This window comes from Aotus nancymaae, unplaced genomic scaffold (genome assembly GCF_030222135.1).
Source record: "Aotus nancymaae isolate 86718 unplaced genomic scaffold, 86718_ANA_hifiasm-v0.15.2.pri h1tg000021l, whole genome shotgun sequence".
In the NCBI taxonomy this organism is placed as follows: domain Eukaryota; kingdom Metazoa; phylum Chordata; class Mammalia; order Primates; family Aotidae; genus Aotus; species Aotus nancymaae.
Genome location: NW_026988433.1, coordinates 9,086,755 through 9,111,395, shown reverse-complemented (window position 1 = coordinate 9,111,395; position 24,641 = coordinate 9,086,755). Strand labels below are relative to the sequence as shown.

The window sequence follows — 24,641 nt, the reverse complement described above, 5'->3', positions numbered from 1 at the left end:
AAAGGGGGAAAAAGCTTTGCCCATTCCAGGAACTGAAAGAATGACTGTGGATAGACTGTGGAGGTAAAGGGCAAGAGTGGCTAGGCCAGGGGCCAGATCAGGTAGGGTCTTGTAGGGCAGGTAAAAGTGGTTGTATTTTATCCCAAGTGAAATGGGAAACCATGATACTGGTTGGGTTTTACGAAGATGAGTTACATAATCAGATTTGTATCTTTAAACAGCCACTCTAGTTGCTGCATGCAAAATGTGGGGGCGTGCTGGGGGTGGAGAGTTGAAGTGGGGAGACCAGGTAAGCCATCTCAGAGGACTGTCTGGAAAAGATGTGGGCTTTCCCGTGGAATTCACATTGACTTCACCAGGTATACTAAGGTCAAATCAGTGTTTGATTTAAAAAAAAAAAAAAGTCTTGTTTCTTATTTTTAAAAAGTGGGGATAAATAAAAGGTGCAATAAGTAATTTGTATGCAAAAAGTACACATAAATGTTAAACTAGTTGTCTACACTACACTTAAAAGTGTCAGTGAGTCAAATTAAAAACTGGGACATTGTTTAACAAGGTTTTTGTGTTTTGATAAAGCAGTAATAAATGAGGTTGGAGTGAAATGAGGCTCTAAAATGAAAAGAAGGGAAATATTTATAGATGCTATTGACTAGGAAAACAATAACAAAAATTATTAGGCAAAAAGTTGATGAAGTGACCATGTACTAGTATATGTATAAAATTAATAGCTTTCTGAATTCCAGAAATAACCTACCCTGTCAAAAAAAAAAAACCTGAAAAAGAAACTGGCTCTGACCACATTGCAGCCAAACAAGTGAACCATGTCAAACCACAACCTTATAGAGTCAAGTGTGCGCTCTGTGGAGGAGACCATAAAGTATTGTGAAAGGTCTGAAGGGGTACCTTAAATGGAAAGAGAGGCCATCTTCCTGGCTGTCATATCTGCATGTTATGGCTATGTTTACTTTGGGGTGAACTTGGCAGAATAATTATGAGTAATGAGGTAAGACAAACATAGAGCCACATTCATTAAAACAGTATCATCTGGCTGTAAAATATCCGTACAGGTCACTGGAACTTATTCAGAACCCCAGAAATAAACTTTTTTATATGGAAATGTAATAACTAATAACAAAATCACAAATGCCCCTGAATCTAAAGAAAATGGAAGTAAATACTAAACATCTGGAAAGAGGAGTTTTACATGCTGAGGTGGATTGAGCACATGCTTTAGACTCAGATGTATCTAAACTGGAGTATTTTAAGTGAGGAAAATAATCCCCACTTCGCAGGTGTTATGAGAGTAAGAGATAAAGGCCCAGGCACCTACAGGGAACTCAAATCTGTAAGTAGCTGGTGCTATTAGAAACAATGGAGAAAATAATAATTAAAAATTAGTGTATTAGACTACATAAAAATTAAATTATTCTTTAGAAAGAAAAGGGAAAAAACTCTGAACCGTAAAGTGGGAAAATATTTGTGGCAAATGATAAGCTAAGAGTTAGTATTTTCAATACTTAAAGAACTCAAACAAATTGAGGAAGAAAATAATGAAGATTCACATACAGGTGGTTATATAAGGATGTGAATAAACAGTTCACTGGATAGAAATATAACTTGTGAAACATTGGAAAAGCTATGTAAATTCTCTAATCAAATAACTAGTGATTACAGAAAAGTTAATTTCTGTTCTGAATAGCAAATAGTTTTGCTAGTTTCTAGCAAAACTAGAAAATACTTACGAGTAAGACATAAATGTACCAAAGCTTTATGAAGAATAGTAAAAACTTTTACCTAAATGATTTAAAAGCTAACTTAAATAAAAGGGCACTTGTTCCTAGAGAGGAAGGCATCATTGTAAAGATTGCTCTAATCTCTAAATTAAACTCCAATTCTCCAAATTAAACTATGATTTCAATGTAATTACAATTGAAATCCCAGTGGGAATTATTTTTGAACACTTGATAAATAACTTCTAAAACTCTTTTGTAGGAGTAAATGTTCTAGAATGGCCAACAATTTTTTTTTTCTTGAGGTGGGAGTTTTCACTGTTGTTGCCCAGGCTGGAGTGCGATGGTGCGATCTCAGCTCACCGCAACCTCCATCTCCCGGGTTCAAGTGATTCTCCTGCCTTGGCCTCCCAAGTAGCTGGGATTGCAGGCATGTGCCACCATGCCTGGCTAATTTTGTATTTTTGTTAGAGATGGGGTTTCACCATGTTGCTCAGGCTGGTCTCGAACTCCCTACCTCAGGTGATCTGCCCGCCTCAGCCTCCCAAAGTGCTGGGATTACAGGCGTGAGCCACTGTGCCTGGCCAACAAATGTTTTTAATGGCAAAGTAGTAATGTGGTATTTGCTATATCAGAAGTCAAAGCATACCGTAATATTGCAGTAATATAAATGGTGAGCACAAGAATAGACAGATTGATGCCTGGAGCAAAGTAGAATCCAGTATAACAGACCCATTTTTATATAGGAATTTAGCATATGATAAAGTTGGTATTTTGTAACAATTGGGAAATTATAATTCATTATGTTGTATAGGGATAAATGGCTCTTTATTTGGAAAGAAAGATCCTACTTCATCATATTCAAAATGACTTCGAGATGGATTAAGGAACTAGCTAAAAAAAAAAACTATAAAAGTATTAGAAGGAAATAGAGAATTTGTTGTGTAGAAGGATACACTGGAAATAATGTGTTTTAGGTAGGCCATTTAGGTAAACTAAGACCTAAAATCATAATAAAAGGATTGATAAATTTGACTGTAATCACAATTGAAATTTCTGTGACAGAAAACATTTCAGGGTGACAGACTGAGAAGAAACCTGTAGCATGTATAAAGAATAAATAGAATTGACAACTTAGATAATGAATTGAGGTTAAGAATAGTTCTCAGAGAGATAAAAGTGTTCAAACAGTGAAGAGGAAATTCAACCTCATTGTGTTTAGGAGATTGGAAATTTAAAAGCTAGATTTTTTGTGTGTGGGGAGGAGGGGGATCAGGCAAAAATTAAAAAGCTATCCAGTGATGTAAAAAAGGCACCTAATACATTGTTGGGACATAAAATTGTTCCAACCTTTTAGATGGCAATTTTGGCAGAATTTTATCAAAATAAAAGTATGTGTTGATCTAGCAGCTACACTTCAAGGAATCTACTATTCTCATAGAAGGACATACGTTGATATGAACGACGTTTATCGCAGCATCACTGATAATGAGGAAAAATTGAAGATAATCACAATAAATTTTGTTACCTCTGTACTGTGGAATATCAAGTATTGTTTTGTTTATCATGGGGTTTGTTTTGTTTTGTTTGAGACAGGGTCTTGCTCTGTTGCCTAGGCTGGAGTCCAGTGGTACAGAATGTGGTTCACTGTAGCCTCAACCTCCTGGGCTTAAGTGATCCTCCTGCCTCAGCCTCCCAGGTAGCTGGGACCACATACGTACACCACTACCTGGCTGATTTTTAAATTTTTTTGTAGAGACAGAGTCTCACCACATTACTGTGGCCAGTCTGGAACTCCTGTCCTGAAGTGATCCTCCCGGCTTGGCCTCCTGATCCTCCTGCCTTGGCCTCCGAAAGTGTTGGGATTATAGGCATGAGCCACTGTGTCTAGCCTGTTAGTTTATATAGAGAGAGATAGATTTGTACGTACTAACATAGCCTGTATGGATGTCTAGAATATACTATTGAACCGAAAAGCAAGCTTAATTTCTTTTTTTGTAAGCTACAAAACAAAATAATGAAAGGCGTGTGTTTGCGCGTGTGCGCGCGTACACACACATATATAGTGAATAAGAATTAGAAAAATACTAGAATACATGGAAAACATTTAATTCTGATTACTTCTTGGGGAAAGCCTAGGGGAGACTGTTTTTTCATATCATGTTTGCATTGCTTTTTTTTTTTTTTTTTTTTTACAATGGCATTTACTTTTGTAATGAAGATACTACAATTTCTCACCAATTTCATAAAGGTCTAAATTTAGACAAAAACATAGTACCTAGTACCTAAATGGATGTGGTAAAAATGGCATGCTCTTGTGTTATATTGGCCATATGTATCAAGAGTCTTAAAATTATTTATATTTCTTGACATAGCAACTGTCTAGGAACCACCAAAGAATATTTTTAAATACAGAAAAAAGCTTTCTGCACAAAAGATGTATATTGTAGAATTATGTTTACAGGCACAGTTTGCAGAATGGTTATAATACATCCCCTGTATCATATATTTAGTGGCAAATAACATTGCTATTAAAAATGTTTGTGAAGAAAATGTATTAAAATGCTTATGATACTGTTAAGTGGAAGGAAATCAGGATACAAAGTTGTGTACATGATATGATTAAAACGCCTAAACAGAAGTCCCAGCAGCCTTCCAGTAAGACCTATGAATGGCAAAAATATGTAGAAGAAATTAGATGGAAATCTTAAGAATTGTGGACTTCAGTAGGATGTTGGGTGATTCAAATAATCTTTTTTATGTTTACCAAGATTACATGTACCTGTATTACATTTATGATGGAACATTTGATTTAACAAAGTATATTTTATCTGAGACATGATAGCTACATGGCAGATAGACATGTGCACTCTTTTTTGGTTAAAGGCCCTATGAATTTGGAAATTACACTGAAATTGATTGGGACCCATTGAAAAATTGTGAGTAGGGTAAGAACAATCCATTTTGCATTTTAGAAAGGTTACATTAGAGTAGATAATGGATTAGAGGGAAACAAGACTGGAGGCTTTTTTAATATTCCAGGGAAGAAGGTGGTGGCCCGAGTTAAGTTGAGACAATGCAGGTAGAGAATGGAGAGTTTCTGGAGATATTTGGAAGAGAGTGTCTAGACTTTTGTGATGTGGGGGAGTCAATGATATCCAGGTTTCTGACTTGGGCAATTGAGGGGAGAGTGGACCCATTTACTACAGCTGGGAATTGGCTGTGTGTTGAATATTCGTCCCCTCCAAAACTCATGTTGAAACTTAATCCCCGATATGGCAGTGTTTAGAGGTGGGGCCTTCAGAGGTTTGGCTCATGAGGGCAGAGCCATTCATAGATTAATGGATTAATGGGTTGTCATGGGAGGGAACCTAGGGGCTTTAAGATAGCATGTTAAGACGCTTAGCCCCCTCTCATCGTGTGATGCCCTGTGCCAGCTCAGGGCTCTTTGGAGAGTCCCTACCAGCAGGAGGGCTGTCACCAGATGTGGCCCCTTGACCTGGGCTTTCTCAGCCTCCATAACTGTAAGAGATAAATTTCTTTATAAGTTATCCAGTTTTTCAGGTATTCTCTTGTAAGCAATAGAAAACAGATTAACACAGGAATATAGTAGGTTTTGGTGAGAAGGTGACTGATTCAGTTTTGGACACGCTTGAGTTTAAAGGTCTTACAAGGATATGTGGGTTCTTCGTGAAGAGGATTTACAAAGATAATTTTACAATACATATGTATGCTTTGCTGTAAGAATGACCACATAAAATACATAGCTGTGGTATTTAAATAAATATTTCTACATGGCAAGTTTTTCTTGCAATATAGTCATACATCTGTAAATTGGGGCCTATCTGTCTAGATAGCTGGACATTTGATGTTTTTCATATAGAATTATTTAAGACCGCATGACTCTGACTTCAGGTAATACCATGATTGTCTTTGGGGTTCATTGGGCTAGACTCTGCCTCTATGAGTGGGTGATGGAGCTTTCTCTGGACATTAGTGGTCCTTTTGTCAGTCAGACTGTTGTTAAGAGTACACCTGACTTCTTGGAGTAATTTCTCTTCATCTTGGTAAACTGGTCCCTTCCACATAGGGGCAGGCCAGGAAATAGGCAGAGTGGTGCCCTTTTATCCATGTGTGAGTGCACACCTGGCTGTTAGTAGTATGGCCAGAGATTTGGGCATCATTCAGTGTCCTTGCCACATGGCTAGGATTGGCAGAGAGAAGATGCTCAAAGCAGAGCTGGAGCATGGGTACCTTAAACGATAAGTGGGGAAAAGGTAGCAGAGAAAGTGCCTGCCTAGGTAACAGAAATCATTAAGAGAGTGTAGGGCTGTTGGGCCCCACAGGTCGTGGGGTGTTCCTTATGCTATGCTGAGGTGCAGGATCTGAGAAATAAAGAGACAGGACACTGAAGAACTGGTGAATAGCATCTGGACTCAGGGGGCCACACCACCTATGAGCAGAGACAGGCGAGGCCCCAAATGCACAGAAGCGTCCACATTTATTAGGTACAGGCTGGGGGAAGGGTCGTAAATGAGGTCATCATCTGTAGGCTTAGTAATAGGGCATACATAATCATGGGACTCTCAAGCGAGGGGGCCACCCCATTATGTCACCTGGGCAGAGAGGTGGGCCGTGCACAGTAGGGGGCTGTGCTGTGTGCAGTAGAGGGTCGTGTATAGAAAAGGGGTCCACCCTCATTAGGTCACTGAGGCAAGGAGGTGGGCTGTGTGCAACAGGTATCGTGTGCAACACTTCTTACCTGGGAGCCGGAGACTTCAAAGGATTTCTAATAGAAGGATACTGTAAGCCAATGCAGTGGGGGCTGACAGACTTGTGCTCTTCTCTTAAGATACTTGTGGGAGGATGATTTGAGCTAGCACAGAAGCGAGAAAAGACTGACAAGGTGTACAGCCTCCGTGACTGGTCACACCGGACGGGTTCTTCTCCCTCAGTTATTTCCAGGATCTCAGACCTGAGGCCTACTTTCTACAGGAACTGGATGCAAGGTACTACAGTTTCTTTATCAGAAGGAGAGGCTCTTGCTCCAAGCCTGCCATACAGCATATGCCCTTTCAGGCAGGGATGCCACCATCTGGGTCTTTAGTTCTTGTCCTGGTCTGGCTGTTTTCCCATGTACTGCTTCTGTTCTGTGACTGCTCTAGACATTCCTCCTACTACAAACTACTATATGGTTATATAGAAGGATTATATAAATAAGCACTAAATGTGTCAGTACAACTCCAACTACAATACCTATATGATTATATAGAAAGATTACATGGAACTAAGTATAATTATGTATATGTAAGCTTGATATAGGTAAGCATTGAGTTATACTTCAGGCACTAATTGTGCCTGGGGTCTTTACAGTTCTCCTTCCTTGGTGCCCATGGTGGGGGTTGTTACCCACAAGAGAGGAAGGGGAATGTCTTCATCAGAGGTTGGGGCCTGGTCTCTGGGAAGTTGGCGGCAGTCTGTGTGTCTGTGCTCTCTGCCTTTATCTCCCCAGCTTCTGCTCACTGTGTGTCTGCCCTATCCTTCTCCGTGTGCCTGCCCTCCCCCTAACCCCTTCTCTCTTTCAGCAGTCTGTAACACATGTGACCCTGGGTGCTCACTGTGGAAGGCCATCCTGAAACTATAACTTCTACCAGCTTACATCACAGACCCAGTCTTTTCACTTACCACTTACCAATTCCAAATTCTCCAGAAAGAGGATCTGATTGGCTTAGCTTGGATTCCACACTCACTGTATTGGTTTTACTGTTTCGGGCTTACGGGAGCAGATTCACTTAGTGTGAGCCTGGTGGACTGACGAGAAGGGAGTGCAGATGAGGACACTCAGGAGAGATGTCCTGGAAGTTAGGAAGTTTCAAGAAAGCACAGAAGCAGTAGTTTTAAATGGCCTAGAGATGTGATAAAGGGATCAGGAATGAATCTTAGATTTAGCAAATTGAAGTCTTTCCAGGTTGAAAGTTGTGTCAGCTGGGCCTAGTGGCTCATGGTTGTAACCCCAGCACTTTGAGAGGCCAAGGCAGGTGGATTGCTTGAGGCTGGGAGTTTGAGACCAGCCTGGGCAACATGACAGAACCCTATCTCTACCAAAAATAGAAAAATTAGCCATGCATGGTGGCACACACCTGTGGTTCCAGCTACTTAAGAGGCCGAGGTGCGAGGATCACTGGAAGTCGGGGCTTTAGTGCACCATGATCATGCTCCTGTTCTTCAGCCTGGGTGACAGATGGATACCCTGTCTCAGAAAGAGAGAAAGAGAAAGAGAGAGAAAGAAAGAGAAAGAAAAAAAGTTGCACCACAGCTAATCCATGTGAGGGAGTCACAAGGTGGAACCAATGACTATGTATGGTTACTCATTTGTAAGAAACTGGAAGAAGAGAATTTTTAAAAAATGCAATTTAATTTTGAAGATGTAGCAGAAGCATTCAAAGTGTAATTTTAAAAAATATAATTTGTATTGCTTCTACACCTTTATTCTAACTCTGGAATATGCAGTGTCTCTTGTGTCACCTGATACATTATAAGAAATTTAGTAAAGCTATTCTAGAACTCATTTATTTTTCATACCCCTGAAAGTTCATAAAATAATCATAGTTTATTTCCACATCTGATTTTGCAGTCTGTTCTATGGTATTGTTACAGAGCTTGTGAGGAGGCTTTTGTAGCCAGAGCAGACCTCTGTCCCAAAAACGATGAACTCTGCCACTTAGGTTAACAATACAACAGTTCATAGAAATAATTGGAGCCATTTTTCTTCTGCAGGGTAAATTCTGTATGTCCCTCTGGCTTTCAAAATCACTTTTGGATGTGTAGTTCAAATATATTTAGGATTGAGCCTGATGGGGTTTAAGAATATTTCATTGATTCAAAGTACTCGGTGTTAGCTAGAAAACATGTCAGGTTTCTCGGTTAACCAATATTCAATAAACTACTTCTAATTCTATAACTTTACATTGTGATAGAACTAGGACCTTGTGGTAAGCCTTCAGACTCGCAGTTAGGATCAGAGAACTTGTACAAAGCAGGTTGCATGCATGTTCATGATGCTTGGCAACTAGAGGTAGTAATCCATTGTGACATTGATTTCAAGTCCTAAGACCTTAGTGTGAGAGCTGAGGGTTCTGAGCAGGTGTTTGAGTGCCCTCTGGAGGCCTTGTTCAACTGGAACAGTTGAAATGTGGACTCCTAGCAAGAGTTTTCTTTCACCATCAGAGCTGAGAACCAGTGGGCGAGATGGTTGAAACTGTTGTGGATGTTAGGAGCAGAGCAGAGGAGAGGGGAGATGGAACCCATGGGAATGTACTAGTGTTACAAGAGCTTGCCCCACTAACTGATAATACCGGGTTTATGCAGTGAGTGTAGAACATAGAGGCCATAGGGTCACAGAAGGAGCCAAGGGAGTGTGGCCAGTAGTGTCCAGTGGGATAAAGAACAAAAAATGCCCTTGGATTGGCTAAGACAAAGCTGACAGTGAGAGGAACCTCAGTGGTATGGTGTTGGATTGAGGCATGAATGGGAAATGAAGCAATAGAAATCCAGAAAAATCAGTCTTTTAAGAAGTCTGGATAGGGAAATGGAGGGTGGGGCTAGGGAGACAGGGCCGTTAGAGAAGGCCTGGGATTAAATTCTATTTTTCCTTAAGGTAGAGGGAGACTTCTGCATTGTGTTTAAATGCTGAAGGGAAGAAGCAAGCACAGAAAGAAAACAGTTGAAAAGGATGTGGCGGCCTGGGACGGGGAGAGAGTTGATTTTAAAGTTCTTCTCCCTGGAGATTCGTTGAAGGAAGAAGTTGCCTTTTATAGGGATTTTGAGTTTGGCAAAGTAATGATTTTCAGTTTATCATGGGATGATGGGGAAATAATTCTAGTAGGCAGTTGGAGATACAAGTAAGAAGGCAAGACTGTGATAAGAAAATGTGGCATCATCATCATGGAAATGGTCATCATTTCAGCCAAGCAGGTAGTTGAGCTAAAAAATGGAGACAGGACATACTGTATGGAGGACTCCTATATTTAGGCACACTCAGCAAGGCCGGAAGAGAAGTGAGAATGTGCAGGTAACTGGGAGCCGAGGAGACTGTAGACTAGGAGTGAGGGTGAGGTGGGAGGAATGGCCCCCAGATTAGACTTGGAGAGCAGTTTTGTAGTGGCGGTGGGGGTGCATAATGATGAGTAGAGGGCACACACAGAAGGTATTATAGGTGCTGTGGAGGAGGTAAGTGGTGAAAGTGAGAAGAGTCAGTTGGTCTTAGTTGGGGGATGGCTCCAGATAACACGTGGCGCTTACCTGTGCATATGAAATTAGAGCTGTAATCAACAATGACTAGAAAGGATTATATTTGCTTTTTTTGTTTTTAACACCATCATCTCAGAATATAAGATCTAAGTTTTGTGTAACTTTTGTGCCACTTCCTACTTTTCTCAGATTGAGAGTCTGACTGAAAGGAAGAAAATGTCTTGTTCTGTTCATGACATTTGAGGGAGTCCTTGTGGGAGAGAGTAAATGTGGCACATTTTTTATTTACTATTCTGACACATGTCAAATGTTAAATCCTTTAAATCTATGAGTCAATTTGCTATCATAAATGACATTAAAAAACTTCTTGGTAAAACTAATAGTATGGCTAATAGAAGTTATTTGGCTTCACTTATATAAAATATTTCATTAAGAAAAGATAACATTTCTAATATCAGAAGTGATAAAATAACTGTTTAAATCTGGGAGGAGGTCTTTGACATCTCGCTTTAGACAGACTGCGCACTTTGAGTGGCTAGGCATGCTGTTTAAGTGTATACTTATCCAGAGGGTAGAATGGCAGGTTCCAGCTTAGACCCAGACACATCCACTGCTATGGAACTGATGTGAAGACCTGTGAAGGCCTTAAGCCATTTTAACCTTTGGAGGCCTTTACTATGTCGTATCAAACATCAAATCACCCATATCCCACATAAAATTAGCTTGTACAAAACCTTATGAGTTAAGCTTTGATTGGTGTAGACATTTATTGTTTATTAATTTTAATTTTGCAATTTTCTTTTCATGTTTTGCATCCAGTAATTTTTTTTCAGATCTGAAACATTTACATAGGTCCTTGAGATCTCATGAGCCTTAGGGGCTGTGCCTATATGTCTAAAGATAAGACATTCCTGTTCTGCTGGGAAGTGGACGTTGGGTGTGTCTAGGCATGTCTGGAGAGGCGGGGGTGTGGACTTGCCCGGAATCTGTTTGTGGCACTGAGGCACCTCCTGGGAAAACATCCTAAGCAGGAGTTGAAGGATGTGTTTTAGTTAGGGATTTTTTGTTGCAAAGAACAGCGATACATTCAGACCACTTTCTGCATAAGGGGCTATGCTGGAGGATGCATGTGGATCAGACCCATGAGGAGCTTAGTCCAGAGACAAGCCACAGTCTTTCCCTTGGACAGTGGGGTCTCTCACGGCATCGCTCATTTCTTTGTATCTTTCTCCTCTTGCTGCCATCTGGCTTGTTTTTCCCATGTCTGTATGTCTTTTCTAACCTTTTAGCTCCTCCTTGCTTATTAAAGATTCTACTTCCTCATGATTTTGGTTTGCTGTGATCTCATGACCTCTGCAGTCATTTTGTAGATCATAACCTCTCAGCTTCATCTCTCACAGCTAATAACCTCATTCTCTCAGTATTGCTTAGCTTCTTGAGAGAGAGAGAGAATCTGATTTTGTTTTGCTTTTATTGTTGTTCCAAGCCACATTATAGGTCAGAGTTAAGCTCTTGGGTCAGATATCTGTACTTGGTCTCAGAAGTGGTCATGTGGCCCATGGCTGCCTGGGCCTACCCTTAAAGCTGAGGCAGTTCACATTAGTTGGATTTGTAGGCTAGCAGGCACCATGATTGGCATGTATAGTTCAGTAAGGGAGAAAAAACCTGGCTCAATGTTAAGACCATTTGAAATTCCTCCAGATGTATTCCTGCCCTTGAAAATATTATCCTGCTAACAGCTTTCATTCTAAGTCGAACCTTTATTCCTACAGAGAAACTAAAATAACTAAATGTGTTGAAAGCATTTTTATTTTTCCATTTTCTTCCTGTTTTATTCAGTCTCTGACAGAGCCACTCAGCATAGTTTACAGGACTCTATTTCTAATGTTAGTGATTTCTGCTGAAAACGATATAGCAACTTCAAGTAGGTATCAGCAAATTGGATCATTCTAACCACATGCGTTTCACATAATCCTTTCCCCCAAAGCTCTGGAGAGCTTCATAGGCATACTGTAATTCAGCACTGTCCCCAGATTGACAACAGCTACAAAAACATGTAAATGTCCCATCCACATGCAGATATGGCAGCGGTGTGATACCTAAGTTCCTTAATATATCATCATAACGCCAGGAGAAAGTGAAGTTCCCCAAACTTAAAGACAGATCTTGAGATCTATACCCAAACTTCTCTGAACAATTATAGAATATAGCAGAGCGGGGAGGTAGTAGATGGAATAAATAAAATAATGATAGCTTTGTTGAGCCCTAAAATTTTGCCAGGCAGTGTTTTAAGTACTTTTCATGGATTAATTGATTTAATCCTTAAATTACCTTATAAGGCTAGCTGCCTTTATTATCTCCATTAACTCATTCTTAACTTTTTAGGTGAAAATTATACAGCAGGTATGCAGTGGAGCCAGGACATGAACTCGTCCAGTCTGACTCCAGTTTTTGCTTCTTCAGCACCCTGAGAGACTGGAAAATCCATGAAAAAACACTATTGATTGTTTACTCCCTGGCATTTTAGCTAGTCTGTCAGTCATCTCATACCTATGAACCTTAAACGCATTTTGGATCAGGTTCCCATCATGAGGCTCATTGTGATATTGGGATACCTGTGTCTTGGAGGGAAGTTGTGCAGAGTGCCTGGATTTTCCTTTCTGTAGTTTGTCAGATTTGCTCAACCCTTCTTTGGACCTCCATGCCTTGAATCCCATATATTTATATAAATCCCAACTGTAAATGGGTCTGTCCTATCTTCTGAGCCGGGATCCCACATTTATAATAGGTAGTTCGTGAAAACATTTTGTGATCCTAAATTCTTTATAAATAAACCTATTTTTCTCTCTGCATTTCTCTCATCAGCAGGATCATAAGGCCTTTGTAGCCCTTCAGCCACTGTGGGCCCTGCCTCTGCCTGTTCTTCTGGAATGTCTTGGGGGTTTTGATCCTGTCACTGTGGTAAGTTTTCTACTTGTTTCACCATTTGTCCTAGATGGAGAATCCCCCTTGAGTATTTTAAACCAAAGCTGTCTCTAGAGTTTTTTCTGAGCATGTGCCCTTTGGGGCTCAGTGAGGAAGCAGCTCTCCGTGCCTCATGCTCTTCCTGACCTCTTGCCTTTATCTGGCCTTGGATGCCCCAGACCTTGGACCACCTTCCTTACTCTGAAGATGGCAGAAACATTTTTGTTCATGGCTTATTGTCTCTCGTGATCTTCATTTCATACTTTCCATGTGAACCATTAGTTATTAAAACTTTGTTTTGCTTATCCCATTTTCTTCTGCCTTCTTGGAGGCCTTACATGGTTTCTAAATATCATGTTACCCTTTGTCCTTCTCTGCAGTTGTTCCTGTCCTCACTGAGCTATCAAACCTTTAAAAGCTGAGTTGCTCTATAAATTTCTGGTATTTTTTTTCAATGCCTGAATAATAGCCTTTTCCTTAAATATGAGTTCCTGGAAATCTTCTTACCTGAGGATTATGGTTTTACATCTGTCTGTGCAGACTTGATTCTGAGTGTCATTGTGTTCCCAGCACAACTATTTTTTTTCCTTTGTTTTCTCTTTGGATTTGTTCTTTTTTAAAGTTTTTTTTTTCTCTCTCTTCTTGTCTCAACTCAAGAAGACAACATATACAGGACAGGTATTTGTTTATCTTTATGTGGTCATTGCTGAAATCCAGAATACTCCAGTTGAACATACAGTCAGATCTCTGTAATTCACAGACATCATGAAAATGTATGTTATTTCCATGCATAGCTGGGCAACAAGAGAAAGGAAAGCCCTTGTCTGGATAGCTGCTGGCTTCCAGGGGCATGTGCTTCTCATCATTTCCCCTGCTGCCAGAGGCTGCTTTCCCAGGTCCTGGGCTTCTGCCTTCCCAGACTTCAGTTACCCATCCAATGAGGAGGATTGGCTGTGGGGGATAAAGGACATTTTGTTGGCCTCTGTCCTAGTGGGTCTAGTGACTGTGCATTGTTAGAAGGCTAAGCCTGCGTGGAGGTATGTTGTCTTTTCTTTTTCTTGGCTGTATGTGGCTAGAGTGGGAAAGCTGGGGCTGCCCCTGAACAGAAATGGCCTGACCACCTTTCTCCTTTTTCTCTCTTTTCCCATGTGCTGGATGGGTTTCCAGGTGACTGACCTATTTAGAAGTGGGGGCAAGTGGACCCTGGCATAATGGCAAATGTTCTCTCCTCTCTGTCTCTTTCTGGCTTCATTCTCTCCTGTGCTGATTTGGGTACCCTCAGCCAGTCTTTATTATGGGTGGTAAGACCAAAGAGTCACGTCTAATATTTTATGAATTCCTTTTCACACTGGTATGCACTTTGGTCTCAGTTTAAGATTGTCACTAATGTAGGGAAAAGGAGTTCTCCATGTGGTCCAGCCTCACTTATGGAATACTGCATTGGGAATTAGATTCCCAGGGCCAGCTAATAATAAAGTGTTTTGTATTACTTCAGTCCTGTGTAGATTCTCATCTAGGGTACCTGGAAGTTATGTTTGCTGAGACCACTGGTCAGATTTGATATTAGTCATTAATAACATACATTTTCAGAATAGCATTGGATTAGCCACCCATGCCAGTCCTACCAGATCAAAAGCATGAATACCAGAGTTCTGCATAATGTGTTGTGACCATTCCCTGGCCCTCTCTGAGAGTGGAGTGGCAATAAATTTCTGTCCATCCATGCAGATACTGAATTCTAGTGACCAAATCCTATCCATTCTTAGGATTCTCATCATTTCTGTTGATTTTTGGCTGTAAGAGGTCACCTGCTCTTGCACTTCGTGCTTCCTGAGTGAGCCTCCTTCAGAATCTCTCTCCCCTGCTTGCTTTGGTTTGCCAGACGTTACAAGTTATGAATTGTGACTCAAGTATAAAAATAGCCAGACTCTTGAGTTACCTAAGAGTAGTCACATTCATGGAGTCAAGAAAGTAGAATGGTGGTTACCAGAGGTTGGGGGAGAGGGAAAAGGGAGTTGTTGTTGAATGGGGACAGAGTTTGTGTTGCAAGATAAGAAAGCTCTTGAGATTTGTTTCACAACAATGTGTGTATATGTAATACTACTGAACTGTACACTTAAAATAGTTAAGATGGTGAATTTTATGTTATGTGTTTTTTTACCACACTTTTAAAAAATGCATACAAATGTAGCCAGAATTACAAATCCCTAGTTTTTGACCCCCCAACTACTGTGGCTGCTCTGACTGCCAGCTTCATTGAGGGCAGTCTTGCTAATTACCCCCTTTTCATTTCGCCTGTTCTCCAGGGTCCAACTTGTCTTCCTCCTCCTTTTAGTTGGCTAGGCTGGGTCCCCTGTGACTTTCAGGTATTCCTTATGCCTATTCCTGAGGGTGGCTTCAGCTGTCCAGTCTGTTTTTCATTTCTTCTGGGCCTGAGCATGAATTTTGTCCCTTCTGCTCTTACTACCACAGTGGAAGGAGGAAGCAAGTTTAGTAAATGAGCATTAGAGCTAATCTGACCTAAGCCTCTGTTCTTCCTTTTGTGTACCCTCCCCCAGCTAGTTCCTGCCCGACCTGAGAGCAGAAAGAATTCCCCCGGCCAATTGTGAAAGGCTGGTCACTTGAGGAAGACAAATCCAGTAGAGTCAGCCTAAGGGAAGGATAAGGAAAAGGCAGAGTATGCAGGAAAGTGGATGTTCTTATGTTTTGTTGTTCTTTCTGTGCATTGACTGTCTCTAAGTATTCAAATTGTATCCTAAGGAAATTGTATTTTTTTCTGTTACCTCATCAGTGTTCCTAATTCCTGAGGAGGCATGAGTAGAGGGTGAGAGTGAGCATCTACTTGACTCACAGTGGGACTTCTCTGTTTCATAGCAAGTAAACTGAGGCTGGTGAGAATCAATGACTACAGTGAGACAGGTATGTAGTATTAGGTGAAGATTTTGAACTTAGGCCTTTTGGGCAGTAAGTCCAGTGTTCTACCCGCCAAATTATTATGGTTCTTAATGCATGTGTATGTTACACATTTACTAGATAGATAAGATAAACTTAGGCCTTGGATGTGGGGTTCATGTAGGGGCTATCACTGAAGCAAATCATTGTATCCCAGTACTCAGGTGTTTCTGTAAATGGGGTTGAGAGCAGGAAAAAAAGTAGTGGAGTGCAAACCATGAAGGAATCTCACTAAAGTAATATTTTTAAAGAAGCAATCCCATGAATAGAGGGACAAGAAGGGAAAAGTTATGGGTAGGACCAGGAAGCAGCAGACACATAGGTATAAAGGCAGTGTTTCACTTTGATTGGAGGAGAAACTATAGTTACAGGGAGATTAGATCATCAGGTCTTTGGAAGCCTCTGCCCATGAAACGACATTCTTGGCAAATGAATGAATGTGTCATACAGTAATTAAAATTAAGGAAACTAACATTTAGCCTCAGCTCTGCTGTGGGCACTCTGATAGGTACTTTCATGTTTATTATCTTCTTTAATAACCCAGGCAAAGTGTTGTTCCTGTCCTCACTGAGTGACATTATTATCCATACGTTTGCAGCTTGATCAGATCAGCCACAGTCACATAGCGGGTGGCAGAGCAGAGGCCTACATCCAGTGATACCATTCCAGAGCTCATTATGTGAGAGGACTTGGCTGAAGGAAAGCTACAGAAGGGATGCCTATGTCATCCTTGATCACCCTAATAACACATGCACTTAGCCTTTTTGGACTTTCTTCTCAGACTCAGGAGAAAACTTGGCATCATTCCACCGATAACTTCTGTTGCCCTTCTCTGGACCTTGTTAAAGAAAAATCAGACACAGCTTCTTTTTTCTTTTATTTTTTCTCCATTAGGAGTCATTAGGCTAAGTCATGCGAAGAGGAATTTCCGCAGGACAAAATGAAGCATCTCTTCCCTAAAGCTCGTTAAAACCCAGAGCTCAAATCATTAGCCATTGAACTTTGTTGTGAAAGAAATCAGGGAACCTAGAACTTTGGTGTGTTAGGCTATAAGGAAGTGTGGGTGGCACTAAAGGAAGGGGAGGTGGCGGCAAGAGGTCCAAACACCTGCGGACCAAGTAGGAAAGTGGTCTAAGGGTGGAAACGAGGTGCTGGGAGTGTCTGGAAGGACTGTTGTCAGGTTCTCTCCTAGTGCTCCGGAGTCAAGCTGAGTCACAGACTTTTCTGTTCAGCTGGTGGCAGGGCTGTGCACAGGAAGGCATCAGAAGTGATGTAAAATTCTTTCTTGTCAATCTGGAGCAGATTTTTTTTAAGTTTGCCCTCATTCTAGAAAGGAGAGGAGTAGACCCTGGATGACATCCTAAATTTAGTTGGAGAATCCTGCTCAGAGTGAGAACTTCCTTTGACCAAACTCAAAAGTTGACTTCAGAACCCTTGGGGAAGTTGTTCCTGTTATCACAGAGGCTATGGTTATTGACAGCATGTTCAGGAAATGCTGGTTTCTACTTGAGGCACAGGTAAGGAAGTGTTTGGATTCCTGTCAAGGCGTGTTTCCAAGATGCTGCATGAATGACAGCCACTGGCCAGAGACTGATGTTCTTTTGAGGAGTCCTGCTTTGAGGTCTTCCACTTTTCAGATGTACATGTACGCCAATGACTACAGCAAATTACATTGGTGTCTGAACTGACAGGCCTTTGAGTCAACAGAACCTGGAATATCTTCCAAGGCTGGGCTTTGTGGTGTGGAGGATTTGACCACAGAGATATAGACCCAGGAATTATGGGTGTGCTTGGGCTACCCTGAGTGCAACTCTTCTCCTCTCAGTTGACTACCTCCAACCTCCAGAGACTGAAGTCGGCTCAGAAAGATGAAGAAACCCGGGTTCACTTCTGTGACTGACAAGCACACCTGAGAAAAAAGGCTGGGCAGTTGGACCTTCCGAGCTGCTGTTGGCTGGAGGAGGTCAAGTGTGAGAAGTTGAGTAGCTACAGGTCTTAGTGGCCACTAAAGAGGGTTTGGCAAAGTCAGAAGGACTCTCTTTCAGAGACTCTGAGAACCCATTGCCAAAGAGGGAAGTCGGGCTCCACTGTGATCTGTTACCACATGAGGTGGCCCAGGGCACATGCAGGCACTGTAATGGGGAAAAGAGTCCTGGCTTCTTCAAGAGTGGGGAATGTGAAGGGCCTGTTTGGGACATGAATCTACCCTGGGCAGCCAGAATCTTCAATTTCAGAACTATTTGTTATGATGTAAGCAAAATAGAACGGATTTGATGTTCCACAGTCCTAATCAGTGAGTTACCAGTGACTGCTATAGATGAGTTATTCTAAAGCAGGTAGTTAAACAACGATTAAGTGGATGAGGCGTATGTAGCTTGAATATCTAAGTCTTCCTACACCAAGTGATGTGTATTTTGGACTGCACTTTTCTATAGATATAGTGGAGACTAGTGAGGAGGTAGATGCAGCATCTGCTGTGTTCCCACATACCTGAGCCACATGGAGAGTGGTGGCTTTGAACAGAACAAATCCCCTCTTAGCCCGGTTCCTTTGGCAGTATATAGGTCCTGATACCTAAACAGCCTTCTTTTTTTTAATTTTTTTTGTGTGTGCCAAGGCCTGTAGAAAAAGGCTAAGCAGAGGTTCCCTTGGAGTTGTTTTATCTGCTTTTTGATGGCTTTGATTTCTAGGACTTCCTGATCATTAGGAGGAGTTCCTAACTAAGCTGAGGGGATCATATGTTCTCCACATGAATGGGGCACCCATGATGTCAGCGAGGACAGTGTCAGATAGATGCATGTCCCACCAACTGGAAACCAAGGTCTTGTAAGAACAACTTAGTGAATTGTGCCTGATGGAATAAATTCTGAATCCTTTGTAAAGCATCTCTGTGGGAGAGTTCTTTCTTGTAGTGTTTAGCTCAGTCCTCTCATGTACAAAACTTGACTTTAGAATTATTTTGGAGGACTTCGGGGGACGTTTTTCTTATATCTAGAAGAGGAGGAATGTTTGGTGATGGAAATTACTACACGTAAGTGGTTATCTTACAGTTTACATACTTTCAGTCTTCAAAAAAAAAGTGGATTTAAGAAGAATTCTCAACGTTTTTTGTGTCTGGACTTTCTTACACTTTAAAAAACATTTTTTAAGGACCCCAGAGAACTTTAAGTGTATGTGGATTGCAGGCTTTGATACTTACTGTAATAGAAATGGAAACCAAAATTTGCAAAGATACTTATTAACTCATTTATTTAAAAATGATAAACTCATTACATGCTAACGTAAGTGAAATTTTTATGAAAAATAGCTATTTTCTGAAACAAAACGTAGTAAGAAGAGTAGCAATATTTACATTTTGGCAACTCTTTAAATGTATGGATTTTAAATAAGACATCTGCTTCTATATTCAGTCTCTTGCAATATGTTGCTTTGGTTGAAGTGGTTGAAGAAATCGGGTCTTGCATAGATAATGTAGTTGGAAAAGGGATTTATAATTGTGGCTTTATCTGTGACATGGCACCAAAACTTGACAAGTGGTAGATGCCTACAGGTTAGTTGCAACTTGCAGTGTGAAAGTATATTTGTGAACTTTTCGTACTCTGGTATATTAAAATCCGTTGGTCTCTCTTACACTTAGAATAGATCTTTTTTACCCGTGATGACCACAAGTTGGTCATTTGGAGCCTTCATGGAGTGCCTACCTAGATGAACATTAATTAGCAGGAATTGTACTGTAAATTGTGAGAACATGATGAGAAGGAGGATCTAGATCAGTGGGTGCTTAGCTAGTTTATTCAGGAAGGGTTTCAGCTGGGGCATAACTGGGGGCAAGGAACATCTGTCAGGTAAAGGCAATGATGAAAATGTACTATTTGCATACTCAGTAATCTGAGGAGGTTAGGATTAGAGGCCCATTTTACAGACAGGAAGAAAGTGCTCAAGTAGTTCAGAATGTGATCTGAGGATGGTAGGGAGAGGTGTTGAGCGTAGAATTGTGGCCCATTGTGTATTTCATCACGGTGTTGTACAGCTAAGCCCCATCCTCTGCTGGGGAGAGCTATGAGTCAAGTAGGCTTTAAAAAAAAATAGTTTACAGACAAGGAACATTTTCACATTAAGTGTGAGGCTGATCAGGCACTTGCCAAGAACCACATTTAGTCTCTGAGTCATTGCTTCACAGACTTTATTGTGTGACCTGGGAGTCCCGCTAAAATGCAATTCTTATTTGGTAGGTCTAAGGTGGGGCTGAGGTTTTGCATGTCTGACAAGCTCCCAGGTGAGGCTGAAAACCCTGCTCCTTGGCTTAGTTTTGGAAATCAAATTTCCAGAGCCAGTTTTCCATTTCTTCCTTAATACATGATGTGAATGTTAATCCCAGTCACTCAGGCTTTGGAGAAGGAGAATGCAGGTGGGTGGAGATGGGTGGTAACTATCTAAAATTCTTTATCAGTTAGGGCTGCCTGGCAATCAGCAACAGAAATGGACTCTGGTTAATTTAAGGTAAAAATGAATTGTAGAATGAGAAGGGGACGTGGAGTAACCCAGTAGCGCTGGAGGGCCATCGTTGTAGGAGCTGCTTAAATGTCTGTCTTGGGTGCTGTCACTAGCACATGTGAATGAACTATAATTTTTAATGTCATCTTTGACTCTTCACAATTAAGAGTATCTGGAGAGGAAGACTGGCTGGCTGAACTGAGGTCTGTTTCTTACCCCCTGACTGGATCAGGTACTGTAGTGAGAGGGAAGATCTGGGGATCTTGGCCTTCACAGGGGAGGATAGAAGAGCACCCTGATTTATTGGCCCATTATTGCTGCATAGAGAGGGAGAGGTAATCCCTGAACAGGAGGTTAGAGTGCAGTTAGGAAGGGGAAAGGAAAGCTCAGCAGGAAGGCTGAGCTGTTCACTGCAGGCTCCTAAGCTTAACAGTGTGCATTCCTTGTGCTTACCAGACAGGTAAATTGAAGGAAGAAAAAAAGTGTGTATTGAGCTTAGGTACTATAATAAGTGTGCATTGTCTTATTTAATTTTCAAAGCAACCCTAAGAGAACAGGTATAGGTATTATTGGGGAAATGAGTCTTAGGGCTAAACAACTTGCTTGAAGTCACACTGTTAGTAAGTGGGAGAGCTGAAACTTGACTTACAAAGTGTTTCTGCTGCAATATAATTGGTTGGCAGAAACTGCTGCTTATTGGGGTAAAAGGTTGCTCAAGTGGGCTGAGTGTGAGCATGAGTGGTGGAAGTTGGGGAGAATGTATATGGACACACGGAGCTGGAGGTACATAACAGTTCAAGATTTTGGAGATAGAATGTTCTCAAAAATAAGCTCACATTTAGCTGTGTCTGTTAAGAGCTTCACGACCTCAGGAAGGGCTTTAAATCTCTTAGCTCTACCAAATTATGGCTTTGCCTATGAAGGGAAAGGATACTTTCACGGAATGGAAATTTAAGGTGTGAAACCCAAGGAGAACAGGCAGGAATGAGGAAGAGTGTTCCATCTGGAAATGACACAGAATGTCATTGGGGGCGGGCTTTATAATTGATGGGTAGGTTTTGCAGCTGCCAATTAGATTGCAGGGCTCTGTCCTCATTGCCTGGCCAGGGAGGGAATGAAGCTCATTCCTACGTTACCAGGACAAAGCCCACTTGTGTGTGATGGACGAAAGTAGGCTGGGCATCCCATGTTATATGTATTATATACAAAACCCCTATTCACTCTGATTGTGAAGCGGCTGCTCACCCCTTCCCCAGGCTGCCAGCCACAGGAGTATGTATGTATGTGTCGTTGACTTTTTTGGTGTCGGAGGTGAAGACTAGATACTGTTTGTGATTTTTTTGTTTCCTTAGGAGACAGAAGCAAAGAATAAAACTATTGGAAAGGAAAAATAAAGATTTTTTTCTGTGAAATGTAATCTCTTAATCTCTTGAGTAAAAGCATTTTAGTGAAATATGCAACTTCTTTTTTCGGAAGTGATTAAAGGTGAAATGGCTCCAGGTTTTTAGAGCTAAAAGGGCTTGGGTGAAGTATAAAATAAGCACTATCCATTCAACATCACCAAAGAATAAACAATGCCTGTTGTGTACATAGAGCCCAGATGGAGGTAAGGACTGTAATGGCAAAATGTCACTGAGAGCATGCCATATTCTTGTAGTTTCCTTGGGCTGCCGTAACAAAGTACCACAAGCTGTGAGGCTTAAAACAACAGAAATTTATTGTCTCTCAGTTCTGGAGGCTAGAATTCTGGATTAAGGTGATAGTAGGCCCGTGCTGCCTCTGAAGGCTTTCCGGGAGAATACTTTGCCTCTTCCTAGCTTCTCTTTGCCAGTAGTCTTTGGCCTTCCTTGGCTTGTAGACATATCACTTCACTCTCTGCAACTGTCCCCATGTGGCCTTTTCCCCCCATCTCTATGTGTGTCTGAATCTGTCTCCTCTCTTTTATAAGGATACCAGGCATTGGATTTAGGGCTCACACTAATGTACTATGACGTCATCTTAATTAATCACATCTGAAAAGACCCTGTTTCCAAATAAGGTCACACTGTGAGGTTCTGGATGGATGAATTTTGGGGAGACATTGTTCAACCCAGTATACTTTTTGCCTTCCTTCCTTAGAGCTCCGGCTAATCCAGACACAACATTGACAAATTAGCGACGGAATGAGTATCAGCACCTTGGTACTGCAGTTAGAACCTGGGGATTTGGCTGTTGATTAATTTTTTTGGCTACACTGGGAGGGAGGCTGAGAGACAGTGTGGGTGTCTGAAGGAAAAAGTGCATATTAAGAGAAGTGAGGACTTCAAATCTTTTTTTTGAGATGGAGTTTGGTGGCATGCACCTGTAGTCCCAGCTACTCGGGAGGCAAATGAAATCTTACACAGTTTTGGGAAACTGCATTGGATAGGGGATGCTGAAGCCAAAGAGTGTTCCCTGATCCAGAAAGGGAGGTAACATTTACAGGAGGGCTCCTGAGGTCAGAAGCTCCTCCTAGAAGTTCAGCGTGTATTAGCTGGCTCAGGAGCTGATTTCTTGTGCAACTTTGTTTTATAATCCCCCACTGGAGCCTTTACCATATTTTACCCCTTTCTATGTTTATGGATCGGGTCCTTCCCACTCTTTGGCACCTATGGCAGTCTCCACAGGCTTCTAGCCCTTTAAATGCCTTCTGTTTTTCTTATAAGGCAGAGTCCTGAGTTTATAGGACTTTATAGGAAGACCTGTAAGTCTCTGTTGGTCTTTATAGGTAGACTACTATCTCCTGGGTATTTTGTAACTGTAATATTTATATTTTTTCAAAAGTAAATTCTACAGAGATGCCTTGGTCATTCCAGATAATAGTTTCTGTGGCTGATAGGCCCTGCTCTATGACTCCTGTTTCTGCCTGCTGGACTCCGCTTTCTGGGGCATGGGATCTGATGACCTCTGTACACATGCTGTGCCCTCCTGTTCTTCATGTGGCTGCTTCACTTTGTCCTTTAGGTTTCAGCTTAAAAGTAGAGTCAATTAGAAATCTTTGTTGCCATGCTGAGACTAGTTAGGATACCCAGCTCATCAGCTGTAATGCCTCTGTCAAAGCTCCACTCACATGTGTTGGAACTGTCGCCTTCCCCTCCTCACCTGTAAACCACATAAGTGCAGAGGACATGTCTATTTTGTTTATCAGAATCCTCCAGGGCCTAGCTTACTGCCCAAGAAATGCTGGGTGCTAAATAAATGTGGAACATGTGCCTGTGTGCATATAGCTCTGATTCTATGCCTCAGAGGTCAGCTTCCAGGACTGTTGGCTCAATAACACATCTCTTCTAGGCCTGTGCCAGGGTGGGCTGGCTTCTCTGAGTGTCACTTATCTATATCAAATAATCAACATGTGGTAGAAGACTAGGGATATAGGGATCTTTCTATAAAACCCTTCCCATTAATTAAGGGACTAAAAAGTTAATGTGGATCCTTTATATTTTATGATTACTGGCCTAATGCATTGTCTCCTGAGCCAAGGCCCTTTGATTATCTTTCTTAGAGAATCTTATCCAACCCCTATGACACAGTTGCCTGCTATATGGGTATGGGGAAGATGAATTACATGGTCATCTCAACTCATCATAGTTGGTGGTGATTTTTGGTAGGGAGTGGAGGCTGACATGTCATCTTCCCTGTTCTTTTTCACTTTTATCTTTCCCACAAAGTGTGCCCTTATGCCTTTGAGTGGCAAAATTATATACCACACATTCTGATAGGTGTACTTCTGGGTAGGAAATTAATTTGAGTTCTGTTGAAATCGATTTTACTCTCAGAGTCTGCTATCGCGGAGGGGGCTTATGTAGTTAGTGCTTCATAGAAAGACCCATACTCACTGCAGAAAGTTCTGTGATACTTAAAGGTTTCTTAAAATCAGAACAGTTGTCTCAAAAATAAGAAAAGGGGAAATTTCTCAAAAAAATTGAGAAAACTGAATTTTCACTTGACTTTTATGACAAAGTAATTGTATAGTTATTTAAAAACAACTTTAGATTTTTCTGAGCCAGCAGTCCGAATTTCAGATAATGTATTCAAGATAAAAAAAAAAAAGCTCAATTCAGACATCCAGAGAGGAGTGGTGTCAGGCTGAATCTTAAGTAGGACATGGACACTTCTTCCATTTGTAAGAGGAAGAAAGGACTAGAATTGGGCAGCACATGTACATTGATAGTTTGGCTGGAATTGGAGGGAGTTCTCTGATGGGTTCTGCCTTCTCTGTGTGGCATTTGGTTT

The 24,641-nt window shown here is 41.3% G+C and overlaps 2 protein-coding genes across 6 annotated transcripts in view; both read left to right on the top strand.

Annotated features, from left to right (window-relative positions):
- ZNF664 (zinc finger protein 664) overlaps positions 1 to 24,641 on the top strand; it is a 39,993-nt gene that overhangs the window by 2,487 nt on the left and 12,865 nt on the right. For 2 of the 5 annotated variants that reach the window (XM_012447148.2, XM_012447149.2), the window contains exons 1-2: positions 12,854 to 12,941; positions 15,736 to 15,863. The exons of 1 other annotated variant lie outside the window; for it this stretch is intronic. The gene's annotated coding sequence lies outside the window, so the exon portion shown is untranslated. Of the gene's footprint in view, positions 1 to 12,852; positions 12,942 to 15,735; positions 15,864 to 24,641 lie in introns of those variants that run through there. 2 more of the 5 variants (XM_012447147.2, XM_012447150.2) reach the window with 2 other exon arrangements.
- The window catches only part of RFLNA (refilin A), a 323,776-nt gene continuing 311,994 nt past the window's right edge, over positions 12,860 to 24,641 (top strand). Inside the window, exon 1 of the mRNA XM_064379609.1 lies at positions 12,860 to 12,941. The gene's annotated coding sequence lies outside the window, so the exon portion shown is untranslated. The remainder of the gene's footprint in view (positions 12,942 to 24,641) is intronic.